This window comes from Macaca mulatta, chromosome 16, assembly GCF_049350105.2.
Source record: "Macaca mulatta isolate MMU2019108-1 chromosome 16, T2T-MMU8v2.0, whole genome shotgun sequence".
NCBI classification, from domain to species: domain Eukaryota; kingdom Metazoa; phylum Chordata; class Mammalia; order Primates; family Cercopithecidae; genus Macaca; species Macaca mulatta.
The window spans coordinates 54,177,472-54,191,839 of record NC_133421.1 but is presented as its reverse complement, the minus strand read 5'-3'; the positions used below and the strand labels follow the sequence as shown (position 1 = coordinate 54,191,839).

The window sequence follows — 14,368 nt, the reverse complement described above, 5'->3', positions numbered from 1 at the left end:
TTTTATTAAAGGCATAAATGTGCAGTCGCATTTAATGGTGTTTATTTTGAAACATGTGATGTTTACCCTTGAAAGCCTATTATGCATCTCTCACCTTACAGTGAACAAAAGGGCATTGTAACTTCATGTAGTCTGACTGCTTGCTTAAATTTAGGTCTGCACTCAAATGAGAAAAATACTTGAGTATCAGTCATCTTGGAATCCAAGGGACTTATTCATAGAGCATGTGGGGCTCTATTCATAAATGATTTATGTCTTTGCATAAAGGGGAGTGGGGGTTGTGTGTGTTGCCCAGAGAACCATCGTCTGCCTTTCCTGGGTAATTTATACAAGATCAATATTTATCAAGGTGAGCCAAGAATTGTGCCGTAACTCTCCGAGAGCCAAATACTTCATTTACAGTTCCTTCACCCATGGAAGGGAGCGTGACAGATTGAAATGTTTGCATAAAAGCTACTTAAAGAGGTTCTCACTTGGTTCCTGTTACTTTAAATGCGGGGTGATGCCTTGCAAGAAATTGCAGATTTCTCTCATAGATGTTGTTCATTGACTAACACATAGTAGATATTTAAAAATGTATTTGTTGAATTAATGACTAAAGGGAAATAAACAATCATAATAGAAATATTACTATTCCCAAAGAGAAAGAATGATTGCCCACTTTGTTTATTCTGTTAGTAAATATTAATTTAGCATCCATTAGGCATTTTGCATTGAATAAAGTCACAATTATTACCTGGAATGATCCCTATACATATGTGTGAACACTTTAAAACATGTTAATGAAATATATGCTCTATTAAAGGTTCAAAAAAGTGTTCTAGTAATAGAGATAAAGGATCAACTAATTCTGCATGGAGGCGTCTAGGAAAGGATAAGTGTTCTAGTAATAGAGATAAAGGATCAACTAATTCTGCATAGAGGCATCTAGGAAAGGATAAGTGTAAGTAGGAGTTAAACAAAAAGTGAATGAGGAGGGGGATTTTTGGGAGAAGTAATAGTATGAATTAAGGAAGCATGAAAGACCTTTGAATTGCAGGAATGGGATAGATGTGTTGCCATCAGAGATTGGAGTATTTGTGTCAGTAAAAATAAATAAATCTGAAAGTTTCTATTAGAACTGGATTGTGAAAGGCATAATACACTCAACTAGTGAGCTATTACTTTATTTTGTAAGCAAGAAGAGACTCTCATAAATTTTTAAACATGGACATTACATGGTTGGATTTCTCATAGGGATATGTCTCTGGTAGCAGTCTGTACTATTTACCATCTGGTGGAGATGAAAGAGAGGAGATGACAAGTTGGTGTAAATTTGTTTATCTCTGGTAGTGTCTCTTTGGAGTACTGTTTTGAGAAGGATTTTAAAACCGCATCTGGACTCATCGGGAAAGGCTTCAATGCAAAGAAATGATGCCTACCGTGAGTGTAAGAAGGAAAGCAGGGAAAGTGTCAGCAGACATAGCTAAACATTTGCCATCCCTGGATTAGCAGGACATTTGGAAGGTCTAGATGAGACATCATTAGTCTTTAATTAGGACAACCTCAATGTATGAGAGATGATAGGGGTAGGTTTATATATGATTATGATCTCCTGTGCACATATGACTTGAGGAATTATGTGTAGTTTAAAATGGAATAGAGGATGACTTTCTGAAGCTTGCAGTTTAAGATAGATCTTGAGAAAAGCAACCATAATTAATTAAGATAGGGAAAAGTAAATTGATAGTGGTAAAGAGGATAAAAAAGATGATTTCTGTATGATTTTTACACATAATGAGTGTAAAAATGCCACATAGTGTTTGTAGCATGAGTTTGAATCCCAGAGAATGCTCTGAAATGAATATTTAAACCTGGAATTTATCTGAATATAGGCAACATGTCTCATAGTTCAGGGATAATAATACTAAAGGAGAAGTCCACTGGAACACCAGCATTCAAATAATGGATAGTAGAAAAGGAAGATCCATGCAGATGACTTCACATTTCCAGAAAGAATATTTCCAATTTGAGAAAAACATAAAATTTGACCCTCTACCTTTCATTATCACACACAGAAAAACAAAAGGGATTTCCACTCCTGACTATGATAACTAGCTAGCATCTGATCAGCTATCCTGCAGAGAAAAACTGGAAAAGCTAGATTCAATTTTTTAAAATGTGCTTTAAAGTATGGGGAATTTACAAAGAAAGCGATAACTTAAGGGGCTAAAAGGAGAGGTGCAGAGATATGAACCTAATGTTAAGGCTTTGTATTACCTCTTGAGATTTTTGTGAATTTATAAGTGAAGGCAAAGGATCCAAGAGAAAGCAGAGCTTGTACATTTTCATGGGGCTGTGAAGCAAAATGTGGAATTTAGAACCTGCCAAGGATAAATGCCTGGTAAATACCACAGGATTTCAGTTGGTACCAGGGTTAATACTGGTAAGAGGCAAATGAGGCATGTATGGCACAAAATTTTAGGAGGTACTCACTCATTAAATCATGTGCCCTAGGTGGCTCACTTGCCTCATGTTAGTCCTGACTCACACTGGGATACTTGGAAGGTTGTCTATAACTACAGAAAAACTGGAAATAGATCACCCTTTATAAAGACCAGCTCTAAAAGAGATGGAGTCAGAATTGTGTTGAGAATTGCCTCTAGTATAACTGCCTGAGAGAAACAAAACTGAGTCCTCTCTGGAGGAAGAAAATGTTATCCAGAAACTCAAATTTTTGCTACACTTTTTTTGACACAATGCCTTCAATAAAAAATTACCAGGCATGCAAGGATATGAGGTCTAGTTATTAAAAAGCAAAAATAAAACAAGAATAAAAGCAGACAAGAGTGCCAGACTGGTAGGAGATCCAGATATTAAATTTATAAAACATAAACTTTTAAAAAACTGGGATTCGTATGTCCAAAATATTAAATAAAAAGATGGAAAACTTTAGCTGGGAATCAGACTCTATTAAAAAATCAAATGAAATCATAGACCTGAAAAATAAAACTGAAGTTAAGAACTCACTATATGAGCCTAACAGATTAAACACAAGTGAAGTGAGACTTAATGAATGTAAAAATGTCAGTTGGAAATATACAGATAGAATAATAAAAAGAAGAATAGAAAATAAAGAAAAGGGTCTAAGATATATGGGACAACATAAAAATGTCTAAACTATGTGTAACTGCAATCCCATAGGAATGAAGAGGGATAATATAGCAGGAGCAATATTTAAAAAGATAGTGGCTGAAAAGCTTATACAATTGCTGAAGGACATTAGCTACAGATTCAAAAAGTGTAACAAACACCAAGCAAAACAAACAAACAAAAATCCTTCCAAAAAACCACAAAGAAACTCACATTAAATTCATCACAGTAATTACTGATGAAATGAAAGAAAATATTAAGGGCAACCAAAGGAAAAAAGATACATTAGCATAAAGAAAGAATCCTAAAACTTACTGCTAACTTATAAGAAATTATAAAAACCAGGAGACAATTGAATGACATTTTCAAAATACTGAAAGAATAAAATCCTAGCAGCCTAGACTTCTATACTCAGAAAAATATTCCTCAAAAATATTGGCATAATGAAGACATATTTAGAAAATGCAAACTGAGGGAATTTATTAGCAACAGAGTTATAGTACGTAAAATACTAAAAGAAGATCTTTGCATAGAAGAACAATGATTTCAGATGAAAAAAGAAAAATGCAGAAAATAATGAAGAACAACATAAAGATTACATTTGTGCTTAAATGTAAATACGTATTGACTGTATAAAACAACAATAGTAATGTTATATAAGGTTTACAATATATGTGTCATTTAAAAAAGTGGAAATCATAGCACAAAAGACAGCAAGGGTAAATTTTTTAATGTTTTGCATTGTCTTGCAATTAATAAAAATTTATATTTATGTTAAATATTAATAAATAATATATGTTTGAGTCTCAAGGATATATATTAAAGAATTTGTAAAAGTATTAGTAAGCTAATTGTGGGGAAATGCAACAATAAAGAATACTGGATTAATGCAATGGCAGCTAGAGAGGAGAGAAAAAGAACATAGAAATTGATTTAATGCTAAGTATATCAATATGTCTTGAAATGTAAGTGGGTTAGCTATTCAAACAAAGATTTTTAGATGAAAAGAGCAGCGCAACTATATGTTGCTTAAAAGAGACATAATTTAAATGCAAAAAGGTTGAAAGTAAAAATGTACATAAAGATAGCATAACTTTTTCATCCTTATTGGTTTAAAGTTTGTTTTATCAGAGGTTACAATTGCAACCTCTGATTTTTTTTTCTTGGTAAATATTCCTCCATCCCTTTATTTTGAGCCTATGTGTGTGTTTGCACATGAGATGGGGCTCCTGAATACAGCACACCGATGGGTCTTGACTCTATCCAATTTGCCAGTCTGTGTCTTTTAATTGGGGACTTTAGCCTATTTACATTTAAGGTTAAAATTGTTATGTGTGAATTTGATCCTGTCATTATGATGCTAGCTGGTTATTTTGCACATTAGTTGATGCAGTTTCTTCATAGTGTTGATGGTCTTTACAATTTGGTTGTTTTGCAGTGGCTGGTACCAGTTTTTCCTTTCCACATTTAATGCTTCCTTCAGGAGCTCTTGTAAAGCAGGCCTGGTGGTGACAAAATCTCTCAGCATTTGCTTGTCTGTAAAGGATTTTATTTCCCCTTCACTTATGAAGCTTAGTTTGGCTGGATATGAAATTCTGGTTTGAAAATTCATTTCTTTAAGAATCTTGAATACTGGCTCCCCCTGTCTTCTGGCTTGTAGGGTTTCTGCAGAGAGATTTGCTGTTAGTCTGATGGGCTTCCCTTTGTGGGTAACCCAATCTTTCTCTCTGGCTGCCCTTAACATTTTTTCCTTCCTTTCAACCTTGGTGAATCTGATGATTATGTATCTTGGGGTTGCTCTTCTTGAGGAGTATCTTTGTGGTGTTCTCTGTATTTCCTGAAATTGAATGTTGGCCTGTCTTGCTAGGCTGGGGAAGTTCTCCTGGATAATATCCTGAAGAGTGTTTTCCAACTTGGTTTCATTCTCCCCCTCACTTTCAGGTACACCAATCAAATGTGGGTTTGGTCTTTTCACATAGTCCCATATTTCTTGGAGGTTTTGTTTGTTCCTTTTCATTCTTTTTTCTCTAATCTGGTCTTCACACTTTATTTCATTAAGTTGATCTTCAATCTCTGATCTCCTTTCTTCCACTTGATTGATTCAGCTATTGATACTTGTGTATGCTTCATGAAGTTCTTGTGCTGTGTTTTTCAGCTCCATCAGGTCATTTAAGTTCTTTTCTAAACTGGTTATTCTAGTTAGCAATTCCTCTAATCATTTTCAAGGTTCTTACCTTGCTTGCGTTGGGTTAGAACATGCTTCTTTAGCTCTGAGGAGTTTGTTATTACCCACCTTCTGAAGCCTACTTTTGTAAATTCATCAAACTCATTCTCCATCCAGTTTTGTTCCCTTGCTGGTGAGGAGTTGTAATCCTTTGGAGGAGAAGAGGCATTCTGGGTTTTGGAATGTTCAGCCTTTTTGTGCAGTTTTTTCCTCATCTTTGTGAATTTATCTACCTTTGGTCTTTGATGTTGGTGACCTTCGATGGGGTTTCTGTGTGGACGTCTTTTTTGTTGATGTTGATGCTATTTCTTTCTGTTTGTTAGTTTTCCTTCTAATAGTCTGGCCCCTCTGCTGCAGGTCTGCTGGAGTTTGCTGGAGGTCCACTCCAGACCCTGTTTGCCTGGGTATCGCCAGTGGAGGCTGCATAATAGCAAAGATTGCTGCCTGTTCCTTCCTCTGGAAGCTTTGCCCAGAGGAGCACCCACCAGATGCCAGCTGGAGCTCTCCTGTATGAAGTATCTGTTGACCTCTGCTGGGAGGTGTCTTCCAGTCCAGAGGCACAGGGGTCAGGGACCCACTTGATGCATTACATAATGGTAAAAGGATCAAGGCAACAAGAAGAGCTAACTATCCTAAATATATATGCACCCAATACAGGAGCACCCAGATTCATAAAGCAAATTCTCAGAGAACTACAAAGAGACTTAGACTCCCACACAATGATAGTGGGAGACTATAACACCCCACTGTCAATATTAGACATATCAAGGAGACAGAAAATTAATAAGGATATCCAGGACTTGAACTCAGCTCTGGACCAAGTGGACCTAATAGACATCTGCAAAACTCTCCACCCCAAATCAACAGAATATACATTCGTCTCAGTGTCACATTGCACCTATTCCAAAACTGACCACATAATTGGAAGTAAAACACTCCTCAGCAAATGTAAAAGAACGGAAATCATGACAGTCTCTCAGACCACAGTGCAATCAAATTAGAACTCAGGATTAAGAAACTCACTCAAAACCACAGAACTACATGGAAACTGAACAACCTGCCCCTGGATGACTACTGGGTAAAAAACAATATTAAGACAGAAATAAATAAGTTATTTGAAACCAATGAGAACAAAGACACAATGTATCAGAATCTCTGGGACACAGCTAAAGCAATGTTTAGAGGGAAATGTATACCAATGAATGCCCACAGGAGAAAGTGGGAAAGATTTAAAATCAACACCCTGACATCACAATTGAAAGAACTAGAGAAGCAAGAGCAAACAAATTCAAAAGCTAGCAGAAGACAAGAAATAACTAAGATCAGAGCAGAACTAAGGGAGATAGAGACATGAAAAACCCTTCAAAAAAAAAAAAAATGAATGAATCCAGGAACTGGTTTTTTGAAAAGATTAACAAAATAGATAGATGGCTAACCAGACTAATAAGAAGAAAAGAGAGAAGAATCAAACAGACACAATAAAAAATGATAAAGGGGATATCACCACTGATCCCACAGAAATACAAACTACCATCAGAGAATACTATAAAAACCTCTACACAAATAAACTAGAAAATATAGAAGAAATGGATAAATTCCTGGATATGTACACCCTCCCAAGGCTAAACCAGGAAGATGTCAAATCCATGAGTAGACCAATAACAAGTTCTGAAATTGAGGCAGTAATTAATAGCCTACCAACCAAAAAAAAGCTCAGGACCAGATGGATTCACAGCCAAATCCTACCAGAGGTACGAAGAGGAGCTGGTACCATTTCTTCTGAAACTATTCCAAACAATACAAAAAGAGGGACTACTCCTTAACTCATTTTATGAGGCCAACATCATCCTGATACCAAACCTGGCAGAGACATAACAACAAAAATAAAACAACTTTCAAGCCAATATCTCTAATGAATATAGATATGAAAATCCTCAATAAAATACTGGCAAACCAAATCCAGCAGCACATCAAAAGGCTTATCCACCATGGTCAAGTCAGCTTCATCCCTGGAATGCAAGGCTGGTTCAACATATGCAAATCAATAAATGTAATCCATCACATGAACAGAACGAATGACAAAAACCACATGAAAATCTCAATAGATGCAGAATAATACTTTGATAACATTCAACACCCCTTCATGTTAAAAACTCTCAATAAATGAGGTTTTGATGAAGCGTATCTCAACATAATAAGAGCTATTTATGACAAATGCACAGCCAATATCATACTGAATGGGCAAAAACCAGAAGCAATCCCTTTGAAAACCAGCACAAGACAAGGATGCCGTCTCTCACCACCCCTATTCAACATAGTATTGGAAGTTCTAGTCAGTGCAATCAGGCAAGAGAAAGACATAAAGGGTATTCAAACAGGAAGTCAAATTATCTCTATTTGCAGATGGCATGATTGGGTATTTAGCAAACACCATTGTCTCAGCCCCAAATCTCCTTAAGCTGATAAGCAACTTCAGCAAAGTCTCAGGATAGAAAATCAATGTGCAAAAATCAGAAGCATTCCTATACACCAATAATAGACAAACAGAGAACCAAATCATGAGTGAATTCCCATTCACAATTGCTACAAAGAGAATAAAATACTGAGGAATACAACTTACAAGGGATTTGAAGGACCACATCAAGGAGAACTACGAAACACGGCTCAAGGAAATAAGTGAGGATACAAGCAAATGGAAAAATATTCCATGGTCATGGATAGGAAGAATCAATATTATGAAAATGACCATACTGCCCAAAGTAATTTATAGAGGTAATGCTATCCCCATCAAGCTACCATTGACTTTCTTCACAGAATTAGAAAAAACTCAACATGGATTAAAGACTTAAAGGTAAAACTCAAAACCATAAAAACCCTAGAAGAATACCTAGGCAATATCATTCAGGACATCGGCATGGGCAAAGACTTCATGACTAAAACACCAAAAGCAACTGCAATAAAAGCCAAAATTGACAAATGGGATCTAATTAAACTAAAGAGCTTCTGCAGAGCAAAAGAAACCAGCATCAGAGTAAACAGGCAACCTACAGAATGGGAGAAAATTTTTGCAATCTACCCATCTGACAAAGGTCTAACATCCAGAATCTACAAGGAATGTAAACAAATTTACAAGAAAAAGCAAACATCCCCATCAAAAAGTCAGCAAAGTATATGAACAGACACTTCTCAAAAGAAGACGTTTATGCAGCCAACAAACATATGAAAAAAAGATCATCATCACTGGTCATTAGAGAAATGCTAATCAGACCCACAATTATCAAAACCATCTCACACCAGTTAGAATGGCGATTGTTAAAAAGTCAGGAAACAGCAGATGCTGGAGGGGATGTGGAGAAATGGGAATGCTTTTACATTGTTGGTGGGAGTGTAAATTAGTTCAACCATTGTGGAAGACAGTGTGGCAATTCCTCAAAGATCTAGAACCAGAAATACCATTTAACCCAGCAATCCCATTACTGGGTATATGCCCAAAGGATTGTAAATCATTCTACTTTAAAGATGCACATGTATGTTTATTGCAGCACTATTCACAATAGCAAAGACTTGGAACCAATCTAAATGCCCATAAATGATAGATTGGATAAAGAAAATGTGACACATATACACCATGGAATACTATGCACCCATAAAAAGGATGAGTTCATGTCCTTTGCAGGGACATGGATGAAGCTGGAAACCATCATTCTCAGCAAACTAACACAAGAACAGAAAACCAAATACCACATGCTCTCACTCATAAGTGGGAGCTGAACAATGAGAACACATGGGCATAGGGAGGGGAACATCACACACTGGGGCCTGTCATGGGGTGGGGGACTAAGGGAGGGATAGCATTAGGAGAAATAGTTAATGTAGATGACGGGTTGATGGGTGCAGCAAACCACCATGGCACATGTATACTTATGTAACAAACCATACTTTCTGCACATGTATCCTAGAACTTAAAGTTTAATTTAAAAAAATAAGAAAGATGACATAACTACAGTAATATCATACAAAATAGATTTAAGGTGAAATTATTAATATAGGTGTTTTTTTTTTTTTTTTTTAAAACATTTTATAGCAGTAAAGGGGTCAATTCACCAGAAAGGTAGCACAACCATGCGTTTGTGTGCACCCAATAAGAACACTTTAAATTTATAAAACAAAAATTGATAGAACTAGGTGAAATAGACAAGCCCAGAATCATTGTGGGGAACTTCTTGTTTTGTTTTGTTTTAAGCAACTGAATTTGGGGATGGGTTGTTTTACGTCAATAGATAAACAGAAGTATACATCTCCTCATTCTCAAATTATTTTCCTAGTTTATTTTTAAACTATTTTATTTTAGATTCAGGGGATATATGTGTTTTTTTGTTACATGAGTATATTGCATAATGGGTGAGGATTGGGCTTCTAATGTACCCATTACCCAATAGTGAACACTGAACCCAGTAGGCAATTTTTCAACCTTGTCCTCCTTTCCACCTTCCCCCCTTTTGTAGTCCCCATGTCTATTTTTCCATCTTTATGTCCATGTGTACCCATTGTTTACTTCACACTTATAAGTGAGAACATTCGGTATTCGATGTTCTGTTTCTGAGTTAGTTCATGTAGGATAATGGCTTCCAGCACCATCCATGTTGCTGCAAAGGAGATGATGTCATTCTTTTTATGGCTGCATAGTATTCTGTGTGTGTGTAGACACACACACACACACACACATATATACGATAGGAGATTTTAATGTACCTCTGACAGAAGGTTAAAAAACAAGAAGACAAAAGACACATTTAGTAAGAATACAGATCTACACAATACAATTTAAAAATGTGTATCCATTTGGCACCAGATTTGACTCTCTTCACATTGCTGGGAGTAGTTTCTCATATTGTACCTATTAAATCTTTTGGAAGAGAATTTTGTTTTATTTGGCACTGCTTTTGAAGTAGGGTATGAGAACTCCAGTTATGGATGGTCTCTCTCTCTCTCTCTCTCTCTCTCTCTCTCTCTCTCTCTCTCTCTCTCTCCCCGTGTGTGTGTGTGTGTGTGTGTGTGTGTGTGTGTGACTTTAGAGAAATCTCTTTGGCCTCATTTTTGGGGAGAGGGATACATCCTAAAGAATGAAAACATTTTTATTCTTCTCCAAGTGAAGGGAAACAGGCTAACACAGGGTTGGTTCTCCTTACCTCCTTAGAAAGATAAATAACTTGCCAAGTGCTTGTTATTTTCCAAAGGGCCTTAAGTTCTTTAAAATGGGCCATGGACCACAGAGTCCTATTATTAGAAAATAGAAGTATAGTAAGAGCTTTTAGAAAGGCAAGCAAGAAAAACAGAAAGAGAAGGGATCTAGACTCAAAATTTGGAGGCCTGGGTTTCATATTTGAGAATGATCCTCTACAGAGAGTGCCAGAGCAATAAACCAGGAGAAGGACCTTATGACAGTGATGTGCTGGAGGTACTGGTTCATACTGGCTTGTAAGAAATTTTGTGTACATGTCTTCCCAAATTCAAGTTCAGTACCGTTACGTTGGTGACTTAAATGTATATGTGGTAGGAGTATTTATATCAGAGAAATTGGCGAATGGTACAAAACAAGACTGTGTGTTGGGGAAGCTAGTTTTTAAACATTTAGCAGTATACCATAGCCAGAAAATTACCACTGAATTTACCCCCTGAAAATACCATCTGAATATAGGATTAGAATAAGACTGCCAGGTAGGAAACAACATCCTACCCTAGGACGATGACCCTCCTTGATAACTTGAGAATCCGCTCAAGTTTCAAGTGGACATCTGTACAACTAATGAGGGCGGGGTGAGGAATTAAGGAAGGAAGTCTCCAAGTTAAACCTCGGGACTGGACAGGAACATGTTAATACCTGCTGAGTTTTAGATGGGAGTGTAGACATCACTATTACAATGTTTGTGTTTGTATAAGTATTTATACAAGATTGTGCCTTCCATTTCGTATATATTACAGAACAGGAAAATGTTGTCAGCTTCATTGTGAAAAAGACATTTTTGGAAGAGACAGAGATTTCTCAATTGAGACCTGAGAAGACTTGACTTTTGATATTGCTAAGTTTCACACAGGTCATAGATGAGTGCTAATCTGCTAATGACTCAGACTGCATTTGATGCAATGTTCCCTGTGTCAAAAATGAAACTTATATAGATGTATAGCAAAACAAAGTATATCAGAACATGCGAAGAATGAGGGAGATGGTGATTGTGATGGTGGAAGTTTCCTCCTGATTTCCAGAATTCTCCTATGATGCAGAAGTTAGGCCATAATAGAGTCTTCAAAAATGAGCTATTAATGATAGTCTAGCCTTTACAGCAGTAAAACCATGTCAATAGATTATGGGATTTCTTTATCATCACCATGACTGCTTCTTGGAAACCACTGAGTTGGCAGCAGCTGTGTTCATTAAAGGCTGAGTTCTCAGAATTGTTTATAAAACTAAACAACTCATAGATTTCTACTGGCAGAAACTAGTCATTGGCATTCTATGTCTTAGTCGCTATTCCTTTTTCGCTATTCCTTTATGGGGCTTGGCAAGACTGACATATGTCTCAGAATCGTATGTGCAATTTTAGTTAAACACGGACTCTCTTTCCCTCCTTCCCATCTCCTTTGGGTACAAAGAAAATTTTTAGATCCTTATTTTTCTCCCTATTCATAGGTTTAAGAGAACATTGCCTTATATAAAACAGTAAATGTCTGACTATTACCTCACCCTTTTTGATGAAATGTGCTGTAGAATATTTGATAGACCTTCTTGTTAAAGCTTTAATATGAAGTCAATAATTAACTGAGCAATCAATATATAGTTGGCCTTTAGGAGTGCCAACACCATGATCTGAAGATTAGTGAAATATGTTTGCTTTTTCACTTTAAGTCAACTTTCAGCATTTTCAGGTTTAAGACTCTAGAGTAACTTGAGTCAAGGCTACTGTGGAATTCACAGTAATTCTCTTGAATTCCATCTATTACATTTGAAAATTATATTTGAATCTCCCCCAGATTTAAGTGCTTCTAATATTTTGGTACAAAGCATTTTCACATTCATTATCTTATTATAGCCCTCTAAAATTATAAGAGTAAATAAAGTAGATATTAGCAATAATGATAATTACCGTGTTGGTGAAAGTGATGCTTTTAATAATGATGATAACGATGGTGGTGACTACAATTTAAATGCCTCCTAAGTCCCAAGTCTTGTGATAGCTTTATATATATTATATCATTTAATCGTCTGAACAGCATTGAGGTAGGGTGCTTCAACTCAAATATATGAAGTGATTTGTCCAGGGTCACATAGCTTATAAATATTAGACCAAGGTTTGGAACCCAAGTCTTCAGTCTTCTGGGCCAAGTTACTTTTAATCTATGAATTGCCAAATGCAATGCATAAAATGCCTTTATAAGTCCATAGGATGGTTGACACGCCTCACTTCCATCAGAACTTGGATAACCTCACTTTCTCTGAGAAGCATTCTCTACCACTTATCAACCATCTGATTTTAGGCAAATTATTTGACATGAGTTTACTCATCCATAAAAAGGAGGTAACTCATCCATGTTGGCTCTGTCTTTGCTGCAAAGATCAAATAACTTAACCATAAGGCCTAGAAAAGTCTGGCAAATAACATGCACTTAATAGGTTGTGGTTCACATTTCCACACTGGTCACTGGCCTTCTTATGCTTTATTGCAATTATGAGAAGCACATGAGGCAAAAAAAGGGTCACATCAACCCAAAGCTCACAGAGTTTGGATGTTAGCACGTTATTCCTAATCACTCAGATTAGCCAGCAAGTCGGACTCCTTTCTCTTTGTCCAAAGCTTAGCAGCATTACACTGGACCTTAATCCTGCTATAACTAAGGGGCAGTAATATGTCTTAAAGAAAGATCTTTAAGAGAAAGGAAAACTTGAGAACCCTGGAAGGTCCATCCTGGAATGAGCCAAAGCTAACACTTCCTCAAAAAACAAAGGAATTTCCTTCCCCTCAACCCCGCCCAGCATATTTTATGTATAGTTTCTAAGAGGTCAGCTAAAATAATGGGCTTGAGCCAATCCAGTATTGGCCAACTACTGTAACATATTTCTCTTCAATACCTGGTGAGGCAATGGTGTTCAAGAAAAAACCACACAATGCAAAGTGAGCAAAAACGCAGCCAACCCTAAATTCTACATCACTAGTCTTCTCCGACCTTGGGGTAAAAAAGACACTTTTGGCCAAAGGCTATGAAGTAACGCTCTTCATTAGCTTACTTCTTCTCTGTGTCCAAATGATAAAATAAAATTCTGACATGAAAAAATAATATTTAGAATTTTCCCTTTGTAGTCTTCAAAATAGTGATTATCCTCGTTTTCTCTCTTCTCAAAAAAAGAAAACACAAACTCTTTATAAATTTAGATTGAGTTATTTTTTCTTTATTTGAAATGTTTCTTTATGTATGATATCACATGTATTATTTCTCTGTATTACTATACCCCTTAAGGTAAGCAGATGTCATAATCTCTATTTTGTGGATAGGGAGGGAAGCTTAGAAAATTTTGTAACATATTGATATCTCAGTTAGTAAATTGTAGAACCAGGAATGGAACCTATGACTTGAGATTGTTTCTCAAAATCAGAACATTCTCAGATTGTTTTGTTTGTTTGTTTGTTTGGTTTTTTTTTTTTTTTTTTGAGATGGAGTCTCGCTCTGTCTCCCAGGTTGGAGTGAAGTGGCACGATCTCGGCTCACTGCAACCTCCGCATCCTGGGTTCAAGCGATTCTTCTGCCTCAGCCTCCCAAGTAGTTGGGATTACAGGTGTGTGCCACCATGCCCAGCTAATTTTTGTATTTTTAGTAGAGATGTGGTTTCACCGTATTGGCCCGGATGGTCTCGATCGCCTGACCTCGTGACCCACCTGCCTCGGCCTCCCAAATTGCTGGGATTACAGGCATGAGCCACAGTGCCTGGCCCAGAGTGTTCTTATTTTGCCTTTGTTGTTA

The 14,368-nt window shown here is 36.6% G+C and overlaps 1 protein-coding gene across 8 annotated transcripts in view; it reads left to right on the top strand.

The window, feature by feature from the left end:
- The window catches only part of PCTP (phosphatidylcholine transfer protein), a 111,770-nt gene that overhangs the window by 40,162 nt on the left and 57,240 nt on the right, over positions 1 to 14,368 (top strand). Inside the window, exon 7 of one of the 8 annotated variants that reach the window (XM_077971019.1) lies at positions 5,714 to 6,924. The exons of the other annotated variants lie outside the window; for them this stretch is intronic. The gene's annotated coding sequence lies outside the window, so the exon portion shown is untranslated. Of the gene's footprint in view, positions 1 to 5,713; positions 6,925 to 14,368 lie in introns of those variants that run through there. 8 annotated transcript variants of the gene reach the window in all.